At 37.1% G+C, this 15,753-nt stretch overlaps 1 protein-coding gene across 8 annotated transcripts in view; it reads right to left on the reverse strand.

Moving 5' to 3' along the window:
* The window catches only part of DLGAP1 (DLG associated protein 1), a 908,014-nt gene that overhangs the window by 783,763 nt on the left and 108,498 nt on the right, over positions 1-15,753 (reverse strand). For all 8 annotated transcript variants that reach the window (XM_058692592.1, XM_058692594.1, XM_058692590.1 and 5 more), the window contains exon 2: positions 948-1,094. The gene's annotated coding sequence lies outside the window, so the exon portion shown is untranslated. The remainder of the gene's footprint in view (positions 1-947; positions 1,095-15,753) is intronic.

Genomic DNA, 15,753 nt, shown 5'->3' on the forward strand with positions numbered 1-15,753 from the left:
AGGTGAATATGCATCCCAAGAGGTCTGGTCCCGAATCTTCTACCTGAATATTCAGTGTCTTTCCTTTTACATCTAGGAGTACTGACTTACCTGGAATCTCAGGTATTTGAGATGCAGAATAACTTGTATGCTTGAGAAGCAAAACCTTTGGACAACTCGTAATTCTCAACATCTACCCACCCCAGACAAAGTCATGTTATGGCCAAAGCACCATTTTCATCACGTAGCTTGTGTCCTCATGGTACCTACTAGAGTGTCCTTCTAAGAGATGGCCTGTCACCTTTGGTCATTTAATGCATCACCCTCCAGGACTGCCTGCAGTAACTACCCCACTCTGATTCAACTTTACCGTCTTTTTTCAAATCCAGGTCTGTTTTGCTGATTAAGCCCAACTGGAGTGACTGGCAATTTAGTGTATTGAAACAGAAGGTTTTGATGTTGAGCAAAAGATATACAGAAGTGAACTCACATGGATTTGAAGTACAGGTAAAGGAAGCTCACAGTTAGGGAAGGATTTGCATAAAGATAATCATAATAGGTACATTTTCATCATAACCCATTTCAAGGAGATAGCCTCTCCAATTTACAGTCATTTTACAGCAGTAAAAATAATGTAGATTATAGCAATTACAGGTTTCATAAAACTGTATTGCTGTTATATTTTACAAGAATGCTTGCGTTGAAACTCCCCTTGTACTAAATGCTAAGTCCCTATACTTTACGTAAGTAATAAAAATAACTTTAAGTACATCAGCATATGCTTAGCTAGTAATAAACATTTCAATCCATATACCCATGTTTTTTTGCGGTAGCCTATTTTTTCCCATCCAACATGTGTCTGGTTATTTAACGTAACTCTCGCATTTCTAACAAGGCAGAAAGATTTCAGAGCAGCTCATGAGGTCAGATACTACCTGCAAAGAGCAAACATATTTTGAAACTCTTACCTGATCTCAGTGAGATGAGCGTGATCTGTTCCACAACCCCATTGACGTGAGTTAACTGGATGTGTGCTGGTCCCTTCCAGAAAGTGTACCGGGAAGAGGGATGAGCAGTGACCACTGAAGGTGCTCCAAAGCACCATTCACAAAGTCCTGAAACACAGGTGGCGACAGAAAACGAACACCTATCTGTTAAAGCTGTGTCGTTACTTTTTCAATATTACATATACTTGTCAAACCACATGAATACTAGCCTCATCCTATCTTTTCAGCGTAATTCATTGGCAGGCTAACCTACTCATCAAGAATGTCGGCTCTGGGTCCAATGCCCAGACTTCATGTCACATTTCAGCCACCCACCTCCCTCTTGGACAAGCTATGGACACCTTCTGCAGATGACCACGAAAGGAACAAATTAATAAAGGTGCTTTCAACAGTGGCTTGGTAACGAGTAGTTATTTCATCCCTTCCCTCATTTTTCTCCTTTTCTCAGCGAAAGAAAAGGGAACACTCGTTTATTGAGCATGTAATATAAAGCGGTGGGTGGTACTTTTTAGAAATTGTTACTTCATCTTCAACTGACTTGTTACTTCTCTTTTGCAAATAAGGAACCCAAGATTCAGGCAACTGGTAATTTAGCCAAGTTACACAAGACAGCAGTACAACTGGGACTGAAGCCACGTCTGTCTGATTTTCCAAAGCCTTTGCTGCTTCTGAACTCCCATGTTGGAAGAGTGATTTGGAATATTTTGATGCTATCCATAGCAAAGAGCAAATATATCAAATTTAGCTGTTACTATTGGTTTCATGAAAAATACTAATTTTCATAAACTTGACTTAAGTTTATACTAAGTTTTACGAGACAGAGTGCAACTGAAATTAGCCAATGAAACTCAGCATGTGAAACACATTAGAACATTCAAAGAAATTTTTCTACTTAATTATCATGAAGGAGTGATTTATACTAACATTTACTACCACGGAAAGATAATGGACAAAAGACAACTTTTTCAAATTACTCATCAAATTTACAGAACAATTAAGGCTATATACTAAGTCCATTTGATAATTTTTTTTTCACTATAATAGTAGTATCTTTATTAGAAACCTGAATACAATAGAAAATAAAAACATTTAACCTATTTCCACCACCTCATTATAGCCATTGCTAACAACATAGTATATTATTTTCCAGACTATTTTTCTTTTTCTTTTTTTTTTTTTTTCAACGTTTTTTATTTATTTTTGGGACAGAGAGAGACAGAGCATGAACGGGGGAGGGGCAGAGAGAGAGGGAGACACAGAATCGGAAACAGGCTCCAGGCTCCGAGCCATCAGCCCAGAGCCTGACGCGGGGCTCGAACTCACGGACCGCGAGATCGTGACCTGGCTGAAGTCGGACGCTTAACCGACTGCGCCACCCAGGCGCCCCTCCAGACTATTTTTCTAAGGTGAGCTTTTTTCCTACACATATAACAATACTGTATTGTTTACTTAATATGAACAAGCAGTTCGTATTAACTCAATATGAACAAGCAGGTCAAGGTTTTAATAGTTCATAAATATTTTATTAAATAATGTATTATACACTTTACATAAAGTTTCGCTTTTTTTATATCATGGAACACAGATGCGTAATCCCTTATGACAATACCAGACTCAAACAATTCTCTTAAGGATTTTCTTAATTCTTATTTGGTAGGAAAATCACATCTGACCTGAACTGACATGAAGCCACTATTTACAATGCTCAATATGAATATTCTTATAATTTACAAAGAAAGTATTAATGGGTTTAACTATGGGGCCTTCCCCAGAACACCCTGGGGGGGGGCATTATATCATATTGCCTCTATATATTTCATATTAGTTTTCTAAAATCTAACAAAGTCTGATTTCTGAAAACTTTAGAATTTTTGATGAGCAGTTGCAGACCTAAAACAGTAACAAGGTCTTATGTGGGGCTTAGCATTTGCCAGGCACATTGTTTTAATTGCTTTACGTATAAAAATCCTAATACCCTGACAAAGTAGGTACTGTAATTAATCTCATCTTACAGATGGGCACACTGAGGCACAAGGAGCCTCAGTAACTTGATTTTACATCAATAGGAATGACAGAACCACAGCCTTAATCCATATAGTCTAACTCCAGCATCCAAATTCTAAATCAATGTTCCTAACCATTGGCTTCGCTTGCAGAGGTCGAATCACCAGATCGACCAGCAGGTGCAAGATTTCAATGTATATTCACAGGCCGTCTTCTTAGAACATGGTATTTGTGCTAGTCATGACACAGAACGACAAGCAGTTTGATTTCATTGCTGTCACTGGATGTAACTTTTACATTTTTGGTATTTGTCAGGCAAAGGAAATGGACTTCCTGGTTGGCTTTGATTTTAACTTGCTCTTTTGTGATGGTAAAGATGAAAATGTTTGCCCATATTTGTTATCCCGTTTGGTTTTCCTCCTTTCAATTATGATTGCACACCCGTTGCCTAGAGTTACAACTGTCTACTGGTATATTCCAGTTCCTTGGGCGCACCTGATGGCCTCCTCCAAGATTGTCACTGTGTTGTCTGCTGACGCTATTTAACACCTATGGGAGAGACTTTGTAGCTCCGAGGCATGTGCATCTGGAAAAACCCCATCAACCCAGAGGGGCCTGACTTCCCACCCTGCCTGCTCCCCACCCCTCTCTTTCATCCCTCCTTTCTTCCCCAATCTCCACCATTCACATGACAACTGCTGGGATGAATGACTTGGAATCCCTTGCAATGTTCTCCCAGGAGGACTCTTCCCTGGCTGCAGCTTCTGCTGAGTCAGAAACATCCCACATCTGTAACACTGCTTGGTGCCTTTCAACAACTCCAGTCTGAAGTTCACGCCTTCCAGCTCTATACTGTTTTGCCCATTTTTATCACCTACCACCATCATTGGCATTCTTCATTGTTTGCTTAGGGAATAAATTTTGATTGTTCCATGAAGAACTCATCCAATATTCCCATCTTCTGGTGTTAGCTTATCGCCTCTGCCAACGTTTGGCTTTAGAGAGAATGAGAAGGCAAAGCAATGTCTCCTGTAAATCCTTTTCAAAAACCTATCAAATTTCTAGCAACATAAGCTGGAGAGGAGACTAATGCAACTATTTTTCAGCCAGTCCTACATGCATGTGTCTGTGTGTGTGTGTGTGTGTGTGCGCGCGTACATAGGCATGAGCGAGACATTTATTATTCTAGCAGTAGGTAAAACTACCGTTTGTTTTATGACATCATTAATATTTGGCATTTTCATTCTTTTTCTTTTAGTTACCTTAGTGGGCATATCGTGGCATTACATTGTGGTTTCAATTTGCCTTTCCCCCATGAAAAGTGAAGGTTTTAAAAATGTTTGACTCTGTGGATATTACCTACTGTGAAGTTTCAGTTCAAAGTTTCAATTCAATATGTTGTCCACTTTGTTATTTTAGTTGTGGGCTTTCTTTATATATTCTGGTTAAGAATCTACTGTGTGTGTGTGTGTGTGTGTGTGTGTGTGTGTGTGTACATATACATACATACACATGTGTATGTGTGTGTATATATGTATGCACATATATGTGTATGTATGTGTATATATATGGTGTAACCTTGGATTGTAACCTCTCCTGAAAGTGTTCCATGAGACGAGGAAACATTTCTCATAGATTTTAAGTTGATAATGAGGTCTTGCAATATGAGTAGTACATGATGCTAAATGTCACATGATCACAACTGAGCCAATGGTTCTTGAAATTTGATCTGATATATGAGTGCTTTGGATTACAAACCTGTTTCTGGAGTGAATTATGCTCACAAACCAACGTTTTACTCTAATTAGCATCATTCCTAATATTTACTGTCAGTATTTTCTTAGGCTGTGGTGTATTTCACTCCCAATGAATTTTGGTTGAGTAAGAATCTTTTAGTTTTCCATTGATCATTTGTCTTTTAAGGTTCATGTTTTTCTTAGCTCTTATTTTGGGAAGATTCGCCCAGTCCAAGGTCATGGAAATATTCCATCTTCTTATAGTGTTTTATGGTTTATCTTTTACATATAGATTTACGCTCCATCTGAAATTGGCCTTTGTGTATGATTTAAGGTAGGAGGTGAAGAATCATTTTTTTCCCCATATGTATACACCACTGACCCATACCATCTTTCCCCTAGTAAATTGCAATTTAATTTTTGTCATAAATATTGAGTCCATGTTTGTGTCACCTTTTTCTAGATCCAAACAATGATCCATTTGTCCACCTTTGTGACAATACCACCCTGTTGTAGTAACTCGAACATTATAGTCTCGATATCTGGTTATTTGCATCTTCGATTTTGTTTTTAGATCACATTGGTTATTGTTATCTCTTTTCCACAAAAAATTTACCATCAGTTGGTTATTTTCCAAAAAAGAAGTCTTTCATGATATCCTGTTATCACATTTTTTTTTTCTTACAGTGAACTATTTTCATTAGGAGCAATGAAAAAATTTTAACAAATTAAATTTCTCTCTCAAAAGTCAATGGACAATAGATATGGGAAGAACTAAGAGCAGAAGCCGAAAGTGATCAGAGAATCAGAAAACAGTAGCCTAATGAAGGAATTAAGACTTTTTTTTTTAACTGTAACAAAATATACATGGCTATTTTGACCAGAAAAACAAAGAGGAAAGGTAAAACTATGCAAATTAAGAAGTGACGAGGAATTAACTTTTAAAAAAGGTAAAACAAAAGAAAATCATAAGGGTCTATTCTACAAACATCTAAGCTTATAAAAGACATCTTTGTTTTCAGTTTTAAAATCTAGATGAAGTGCACAACTTTCCAGGGAAACACATACTACCAAAATTGACCCCAGAGAGGCAAAGTTTCAAGAGATCATTTTCCACAGAAGAAACAGAGAAAGTTATGAATGATCAGTCTCATAAAAACAACCGAGCCGGACAGTGTCACAGGTGAAATCCAAAAAAATATTCAAAGACCAAATAGTCCCAACGCTCTAAGTTGTTCCAATTGTTCCAACACACTATAAATTGGAAGTGAAAGAACACTTCTGTTTAAGTCAGTAAAATGTTGGTACCTCAACTAAGAACTGTGTTCAAAAAAAGACATTTTATGAAATTCATAGACTAGTATTGTCTATGAATATCAACCCAAAGGTACTAAATACAACTTTACCCAACAGAAAATAACAGCACATTAAGAGACTAATGCATACAACCAAGTGTGTTTTATTCCAGAAATGCGAGGTTGGTTCGTATTAGGAAATCTACTAACATCCTATACCATAGGTATGTCCATACATGTTTTAATGAAATTTCAACATTCCCTCATTATAATAACTACTCAAGAAAATAGAGGGCACGGAGATGAAAAATATTTATACTCTTCAGTTCTAAAACCAGTATCTTATTTAATGGGAAGACTTTAGAAGCATTTCTATTCAGACATGAAATAGGGGGAAGATGCGCATTCTCTCCATTATTATTCACTATTGTCCTGAAAGTATTAGCAAAAGGAATGAGACAAAAAAAAAAAAAAAAAAAAAAAAAAAAAAAAAAAATCAAAGGTAGAAGAACTGAGAAGGAAGGGTGAAACTTTCTACTTATGAATGATTTGACACTTGGAAAATGCTATAGAATCAGGAATCGTACATCAAATAACTTAGTGTTACAAATAACAGAATTATGACATTAATACTCGGAAATATTCTTCATGGTTATCGCATTATAAATTAATATAGCCACACTGAAAGGGAGAGGAATGAAGAGAACTCATCTAAGTGACTTTTGAAACCGTGTTTTGCTTGCTTACTTTAAGGCTACACACATATTGTACTGTAGCTGAAGATTTATTTTTCACAGTGCTATCAAATTGTGTTTTAAAGTACTTCATGTGTATAATAATTAAACCTATTGATGATAATGAGAATGAGGTTTCTCGTTAAAAATCACTAGTGACGGGGGCGCCTGGGTGGCGCAGTCGGTTAAGCGTCCGACTTCAGCCAGGTCACGATCTCGCGGTCCGTGAGTTCGAGCCCCGCGTCAGGCTCTGGGCTGATGGCTCAGAGCCTGGAGCCTGTTTCCGCTTCTGTGTCTCCCTCTGTCTCTGCCCCTCCCCCGTTCATGCTCTGTCTCTCTCTGTCCCAAAAATAAAAATTAAAAACGTTGGAAAAAAAAAAAAAAAATTAAAAAAATCACTAGTGACGGAGGGAAGTTTGCCAGAATGAACCCTGTTATGTTGGACTGGAATCAGATATATCAATGAAATCACAATGAGGTATGTGCATATACACACTACTAGATATAAGATAGATGTGTGTACATGCTTGTTTGTATATATACACGCAAAAGTCCTATCTCCGTCAGGTGAGAGAGGACCTAGAAACAACGGCAAAGATCTAGGTCCTAGGTGTGATCACTGATCTTGGTTTCCAAGTACCTTTCTTCAATAAAATGAACCAACAATCCTTGGAGAAACTGTCAATTTCAGGAATGAGGCAGAGAGGAGATTAAGGGAATGGGGCAAGAAAAGCCAGCAAGATCTTGTCATGACAGTAGGGAAGCCAATGCTCAAAATTTGGTGGCAAGCCCAAGGAATAGAGGAGCCAGCTTTCTTAAAGAGCTCCCAGTGGCCAAAACTAGAATAAAGTGAGTAACAATGAATTGTATCTCTTGGAATAAATAAATATCCTTGAGTCTATACTACAAATAAGCAATTGCATAAATAAAGAGGAGATAGCTTATTCTTGAAGTAGAATTCAAAGCAATATACAAGGAATGATGCAAATATAGTATTATTTTTGGGGGGGCACCTGGATGGCTCATTCAGTTAGGCATCTGACTCTTGATCTCCACTCAGGTCATGATCTCACCATTCATGGGATCGAGTCTTACATTGGGCTCCTTGCTGACAGCACAAAGCTTGCTTGGGATTCTCTCTCCCTCTTACCCTGCTTGTCTGTGCGCTCTCTCTCTCTCTCTCTCTCTCTCTCTTTCAAAATAAATAGACATTTAAAAAAAGATTCGGTGTCTCACAAACATCAGAGTAATAATTACTGCAGAAGCAAGCACCACTGATAAGAGGCTGATGTTACCAGGGAGGAGTATATGGGAACACAGGATATTTGAATAGTCTAAAACTGTTTCCCCATAGGATACTTATTAAATACAAATTTATATATATACAAAAATTATATATATACAAATTATACATATACAAATTATACATATACAAATTATACATATACAAATTATACATATATAAATTATATATATATATACAAATTATACATATATAAATTATACATATATATGCAAATTATATATATACAAATTATACATATATATAAATTATATATATATAAATTTTATATATATAAATTTTATATATATAAATTTTATACATATAAATTTTATATATATGTATAATTTATATATATATATAAATTTATATATATATAAATTTTATATATATAAAATTTTATATATATAAATTATATATATATATATATATATATATATATATATATATATATATATATAATACACACACACACACACACACACACACATATCCTTTGTAGTGGGGAAAATTGACAGATTCCACCTCAATCAAGTAATCAAATTCACCATCACCAGGAATGAAACATGTCAACATTACCTAACTCCTGACATGAGGCACTGAGATCGCTTTATCACTTCTGAGGTGTTCTTGCCAAAATGAAGAACCTGAACTGAATCATGAGGAAATGTCAGACATACACAAATTAAGGGCAATTCCCCAAATTGAGCAGCCAGCACTCTTCAAAAACATCAAGGTCATGAAGATACATGAAGTTTAAGTTCCCCACATCAAGGGAGGATAAAGAGATTTGACAGCTAAATGCAATGTATGATCTTGGAATGGATCCTGAAGTACAAAAAGGACATTTGTGGCACAATCAGCAAAATTTAAAGAAGGCTTATGAATTGTATCAATATTAATTTCATCATTTCATAATTACACCAGTTATTACATAAGATGTTGCTATTTAGTGAAGCTGGGTGATGGGTTTTTGGAACTCTTAGTAATACTTTGCCAAATGTTTTGAAATTCAACTTGCTTCAAAATAAAAGTTTAAAAACATTTTACAACACTTGTGGAGAAGACTAGCACAACTCAAAAATAGGTGAAAGGAACAAATACAGAAATCAATTGAGTTGAAACCAGGTATATAATGGAAAAACCCAAAAGCTGTTTCTAGAAACTCTTAAGACGTTAGGAAGACAAAAGTGAAATTTAGCAGTATCACATGAAAATAAGGACATCTTGGAGTGCCTGGGTGGCTCAGTCAGTTAAGCATCTGACTGACTCAGATCATGATCTCATGGTTTTTGGGTTCGAGTCCCATGTAGGGCTCTGTGCTGACAGCTCAGAGCCTGGAGCCTGCTTCAGATTCTGCATCTCCTTCTATCTCTGCTCCTCCCCCACTCATGCTCTGTCTCTCTCTCTCAAAAATAAACATTAAAAAAGATTTTTAAAAGAAAATAAGGATATCTCTGCAGTAAATGTCAGAAAAAAACTTTATGCCAATAACTTACAACATAGGACAGAGTCAAGAAACGCAGCCACACATATATAGGTACCTAACTGATGACCAAGATGCCATTGCAATGAATGGGGAAAACAATGAATTGCATCTTTTCAGTAAATGGTGCTTGATAAATTGCAAATGCATGTGCAACAAGAAATGAGGCTTGACCACTTCCCTCACACTTTGCCCAAAACATAAAAATAATGCCAGATGGATTGTACACTAATATGAAAGGTAAAAGGAGACTGCTTCTAGAAAAATGGCTCCAATTACAAAAACCTGGTGTTAGCAGATAGAAGTGAAGTTTACACGTGACTGGTCCAGTGTAAATTGGTCCAATTACTTTAAAAGATTGTATAGCTGAAGTTGAACAAATGAATGCAGAGCCTTTGATCAGCAATGGCCTCTAGGTGTATCCCAGGGAATGACCATGTTCGTGCACCAAAACATGTGAACCAGAATCTTCATAGCTTTTTTACTCATGAAAACCACAAACCGCCAACAAGGAAAATGCTCATCAATAACAGAACTCATTAATAAATTATGCTGTATTTGCTCAACAGCTCTCCAGCCACCAAGGATATTAAAATATTGTTGCCTGCAACCCCATCAATCCTACAGAGATAACATGGAGAAATGGAAATAAAAATCAAGCACAGGGTATTGCATTTATATAAAACTGAAAAAAGATTATTACCATGAATTTATAGTGGAAAAATGCATCATAGCGATTAATACCTCTGGAGGTATTAAATAGCAAGTATGACAAGGGAGTACTTTGGACTGGTGCTAATATTCTGTGCATTTATGCTAGTGGGCTCACGCAAGTATAACCCAGCACATCTCATGTTCAGAGTGCACACTTAGATTCTTGTGATTTACTTTGTGTAGGTTATGACTCAGTCAAATTTTTTTCCTGAATGTATCCTTTTGTTTTTCATTGTTGAAACACGCCATAATCTCAGAGCTTTCCGAAGGATGCACTTAAACCCAAGTGTTAATTTCTGAGAATATATTCTTCCCTAAAATAACAGAAGAAAGGAAAATCATTTTTTTTTTTTATCTTTCAATCCCTTTGGTGAGAATGGATTCTTCAGTTATCTGTTTACTGCTTTGTAGAGCAAGAAAAGGTAAGATCCTGGCTTTTACTATAAATGCTGATTGTTCCATCTGTCACAGTGTTTATTTCTTCTCAAAAAATGCAAGGAGCTATCGGTTATTGGTGAATATTGCCGAGTTACCACTCTGAGCTATCTTAGAAAAATATTTTTATGTGTACCAAACTGACGATTTTACAAACATTTTAATGAGGAATTATGTTGTTTTAAACAATAGACGTCAAGCTATATTAAGGTGCTAACACAAAATAGGGTATTTCAATTTCCCTCCATATTAAACTACAGTCACATTTTCCTCCAACAACGATAGGATTTCCAGTTTTCTGTATCTATCAACTCCAATCCATCAACTAACAATAGTGAGTTTGAAATCTCAACTGCAGTCATCCATGATTTTCTCTGAAAGTCCCATTAAAAAAAAAAAAAAAATGAACGTACAGTCCCTTAAGGAACTGATATTCTGTCATGTAAGGCAGAATTGTAACTGAATCATAATCACATGAGATAGGAGTACTAGTCCTACAAGTACTCATTTAGAACAATAGAATGTGAGATGCTCACGATCTCTATCAGCCTCTATACTATCCCCAGGGTCTATACTACAGTGTCGTGAATATGGCCAGTTCACAATATATTGTTTTTCTAAATTCTATAAGGAAACACCTTTATGGCAAAAAGAAGTTCAATTATGATCAACATCTTCTGTTAAGGTAAGGCTGGGAAATACATCTACATTCAATTTTAAAAAGCACAATAAATTAAATCTGGCAACTAGGAGATGTTCCAATTATCTAGAAAATGTCCTTGTTCATCACCTTTCTGTTCAACACCATTTCCAAGTAAATGAGATATAACTGTGCATACATACAATGTCATTTACAGACCCAGGGAAAAAAATGAGGAACTACAATAGGACCATTTATAATCATATTTCCTCTAGAACCTTAATAGAGTTTCGTGACAAACAAGTATTTTTGTCCATTATACTGGAGAGGTCCTCTTTTGACGTTTTACTCTGTTCATACAGTATTTTTAGTACCTCTGAATTTAACTCTTCCCACTGCGATTACTAATGTTTCAATTTGTGGGTTTCATCTAATTACTGAAGCCTTATTAGAACCCAAATAGAGGCTTATTATCTTATTCATCAATGCTCTCCAGGACACTTAGACATGAATATAGGCTATGCTGTAGCAGTAACGACCACTGAACTCACAGCCTTAACACACACTTAAGTGAGCCCACTCAAATAGGATCCATTTCTTTAGGAGTTTAACACAAGATGGACAAGTTAACCAAAGTAACCTGCACGACAGCACAGGTTACACTGGCTCCTGGCTCCACTAAAATCCTGCCTTAGCAGACGCTCCCAAGTTCTGCCTTTAGGATTCTGACAGTGATGTTAACACCACGCCAAGAAATATTGAAGAAGAATTACATAATCTGTTCTTCAACCAGTTGTTAGTTTGTTTGCTGTAGATTTAAACGCTGCCACAGGCTTCTAGTGGTTGGCAACTCACACTGTGGAAAATGTCACTGGGCTTCGCTACCCTACTAGCTGTGCTCCACAGAGCAGAAAATTAAGCTTGACATACTTGGGGGAGGAGTTTTCTGGTTTGTAAGAATTTATAAAAATAGCCATACAAATGTGACCGTGGTATAAATAAGTAAGTTCTTAGTAGCTGTGAGATCAATTTGATTTTATTGCACATGCTAAAATCTTAGGTCATTCTCACTCAAAATCTAGCTAATTGTCTCTTAGAAACAGAAGTCTATTTACCTCACTTTAAAAGATACAGATACGTACAGCACTATAAATTATTTTAAAATCTGTACCATGTGGAAACAAACTGAAGGAAAAAAATCTGTGACTGAAATCATGCATTTTCATTTCAGTTTATTCTGATTCTTTTAAAATGAAGACAAATTTGAAGAGTTAATCACTTATCAAAATATGAGTTTCATTATGAAGAACCTAGATTTCATGTACAATTACAACCTATTACCCTAGGTTCAAAGTTTATGTTATGTATTTCCTTTGAACTATGCTAAGATTCACAACTAATGATCCTTTAGTTTGTTTCAGCATTATTTGAAATATTCAAATGTGATTTTTTTCTATTGTTAAGTATTAATGGGAAGAGTCATACATCACAAATCGCTGCACTTAATTAAAAAATCTGAAATAAAACTATGAGGTCCTGAAATGTGCCACGCGGTAAGCTCAGTCAAGAAAAATATTCTAGAAAAGCTTGGTCAACTTTTTCAATAATGCCAAACCCTGTATTTAATCACTCAGAGGCATGTGCCAACGTCAGCAGAATGAAGACACATACCTCCTTGCCTCTTGCCAGATTTCTTTCTTACCTGACTTTGGCTGTTCTCTCATGCAACCTAAAAGGTGAAGCTTATGCTTCTAGACTCTGCAATATGCCAGGCCCATTTTATTATGCATGCCAGATGTCATGGCCTTCAGAGTAAAATGCTCCCAAATCTCTCCACTTCCTCAGCACCTTACCCATCACGTTTGTGCAAAGTTAGCCTCTCACCAATACTTCTTTCCATCACCATAGCTTGGAAAGCTATCCCTTCTGCCTTTTCAAGTCCTACTGATCAAGCTAATGCCATTGACTTAGTACTTGCTAAGTCAAAGTCACTGCTCTAATGGCTGTGAGAAACACACATATACACAGACCGCAAGGTAGCTTCCACAGGCAGATAAAGGTTCTGTGATTCTGGTTTTATAAAGTAGCCCCTGATGCCTGAAAAGTCTCCTAGCAGTTCAACAATCACATCCACTTACCTACACATGATGTCTTTTCCTTAAGGTTTCCATTTGAATTAAGAGAAACCAGTATTTCCTTTCCCCAACAATCGCCACCCAGAATTCTCTACATAGTCTTGCCTTTGCCCTTAAAACACACTCATGACCAGTATTTTATGGAAATGTCTAAGCCTATGTTCTTGTTTGACTTCACGTTTCCTTATCAATAATCCTTTGTATATGACTCTAAATTACTTTTGTTTAGATGGTTGTACATTCATAGACAAGAGGGGTCACTTGTGACTTTTTAGTCCTCAGCACAATTAAACCCTTATGCCCTCTGTGATCATGATGATTGTCAACCTGAAATTATAGATGCTCCTTTACTCATCCCTGTTAAATCTTTTGGAACTGTATCTTCAAAACGCTATACATCAAGTACAAGATTAATAAATGCAGGAAAGCAAGCATTTGAGCAACAATTCTAGCTCTCAGAAAATCATGTTTTAAATGATCTTTCATAAATCAGGAGTTCATAACATTTAAAATACAAATCACACACACACCAAAGCCTTCTGGGTTTCAACTCTTTGCTCTCTACCTTCTGAACACTTGGCCGCTCGTCTCCTGTTTTGTTTTGCTTTCTTTTGTCTTCTGTCTCTAGGTCCCAGGAGACCCATTGGCTCAATAAAGGCTTCCTCCTGAGCATGGGGCAGCAAGTCACAATGCCTCCTTGATCAACCTTCCTGAGCTGACATGTTTCCAATGACCTTAAGAGGCTACATCTGTTCAGTCAAGTTATTACAAGCAGCATCAAGAGGGAGCCCCACACCCAGCAAAACAACCACAGCACAGACTCCTTCGGGTTCCCAAGGGGCTGCCGTCCCCTGCAAGTGGCACTTTTGAGGTTTCCCTTTCTCCATCACAAGGTAATTCCTTCTTCATTATGAAAGGCTCTCTACAGCTTTTTGCTTTTTGGATTTTTTTTTTTTTTTTACCATGAACCAATTTGGCTTAGAGAAAACTGTTTTCAGTCTAAGAATGAAAACATTCTATATCCTAGAAGGTGGAAATCTTCAAACTTCATATTTCAAATGTATATTCAAGTGTTTTGTTTATTTATTAATACAGCTTATGCATTGAAATCTATTTTTTCCCTACTATGACTTTCAAGCGTTCTTTTGGTCGTGTAGTTTAGTGTTAAGTTCATTAAACACTGGTGAGCCTATCTCAAGTGATAGGTACCTTGAAGTTACATATTCTCATCTCTGTGATCAACAGATCTATAGATTTAAAAAATCCATGAACTCAAATTCATAATTCCTACGTTGCCACTAAATCCTATACATTTTCCATTTCATCTGGGCAATCTTAGTGCCCAGATACGCCCTACTCAATTACATTCAGCTTTCATGCTATGAAATGGAAGGAAACATTCACTGATCATCGCTCCCACTGGTGACAGGTTTAGGGGCTCTGTACCGAGCTCACGGCCCTTCATGCCACAGAGCAAGATGATCTCCAAACCTCATCTACTAAGCACAGCCTTCTTTTAAACCGACATTACGTCTATATGGATACGTGACAGAGCAGCTGCTCAAAGTTTTACAGTATCAGCTGGGACTCAATATTCAAGTTCTCTAAGAAGAGGCTGGAGGTACAGGTAGGCTCCCAATGTTTCTGCAATTACCCTTCCGGAAAAACAATCTCTCCCTATGCACACATCAGAATGGCTAAGAAGATTGACAACACAAAATGCTGGCCAGGGTGTGGAGAACCTGGGTCATTCATACATCACTAGCGGGAACATGAAATTACAGAACCACTCTGGAAAACGGTCTGGCAGGATCTTGTAAAACTCAACGTGGGTGGGGTACCTGGGTGGCTCAGTCAGTTAAGCATCTGACTATTGGTTTTGGGTCAGGTCATGATCTCTCAGTTTATGAGTTCGAGCCCTGCGTCTGGGCTCCGTGCTGACAGTGCAGAGCCTGCTTGGGATTCTCTCTCCTTCTCTCTCTCTCTGCCCCTCCCCTGCTCGTGTTCTCTCTCCCCCTCTCTCAAAATCAAAAGAAAAAAAAAAACTCAACGTGCGTGTTCGGTATTGAGGAGGGGATTCTTTGTGAGGAGCACTGGGTGTTTATGTAAGTGATGAATCACTATATTCTACTCCTGAAACTAGCATCACACTGTATGTTACCTAGCAATTAAATAAAAACGTGCCACAACGCACACATAGCTACACATATACCCACACACACTCGACATGCACTTACCATACAATCCAGCATTTGCACTCTTGGGCATTTGTCCCAGAGAAATGAAAAGTTAGTTCACATAAAAAC

This window comes from Neofelis nebulosa, chromosome 11 (assembly GCF_028018385.1).
Source record: "Neofelis nebulosa isolate mNeoNeb1 chromosome 11, mNeoNeb1.pri, whole genome shotgun sequence".
Classification (NCBI taxonomy): domain Eukaryota; kingdom Metazoa; phylum Chordata; class Mammalia; order Carnivora; family Felidae; genus Neofelis; species Neofelis nebulosa.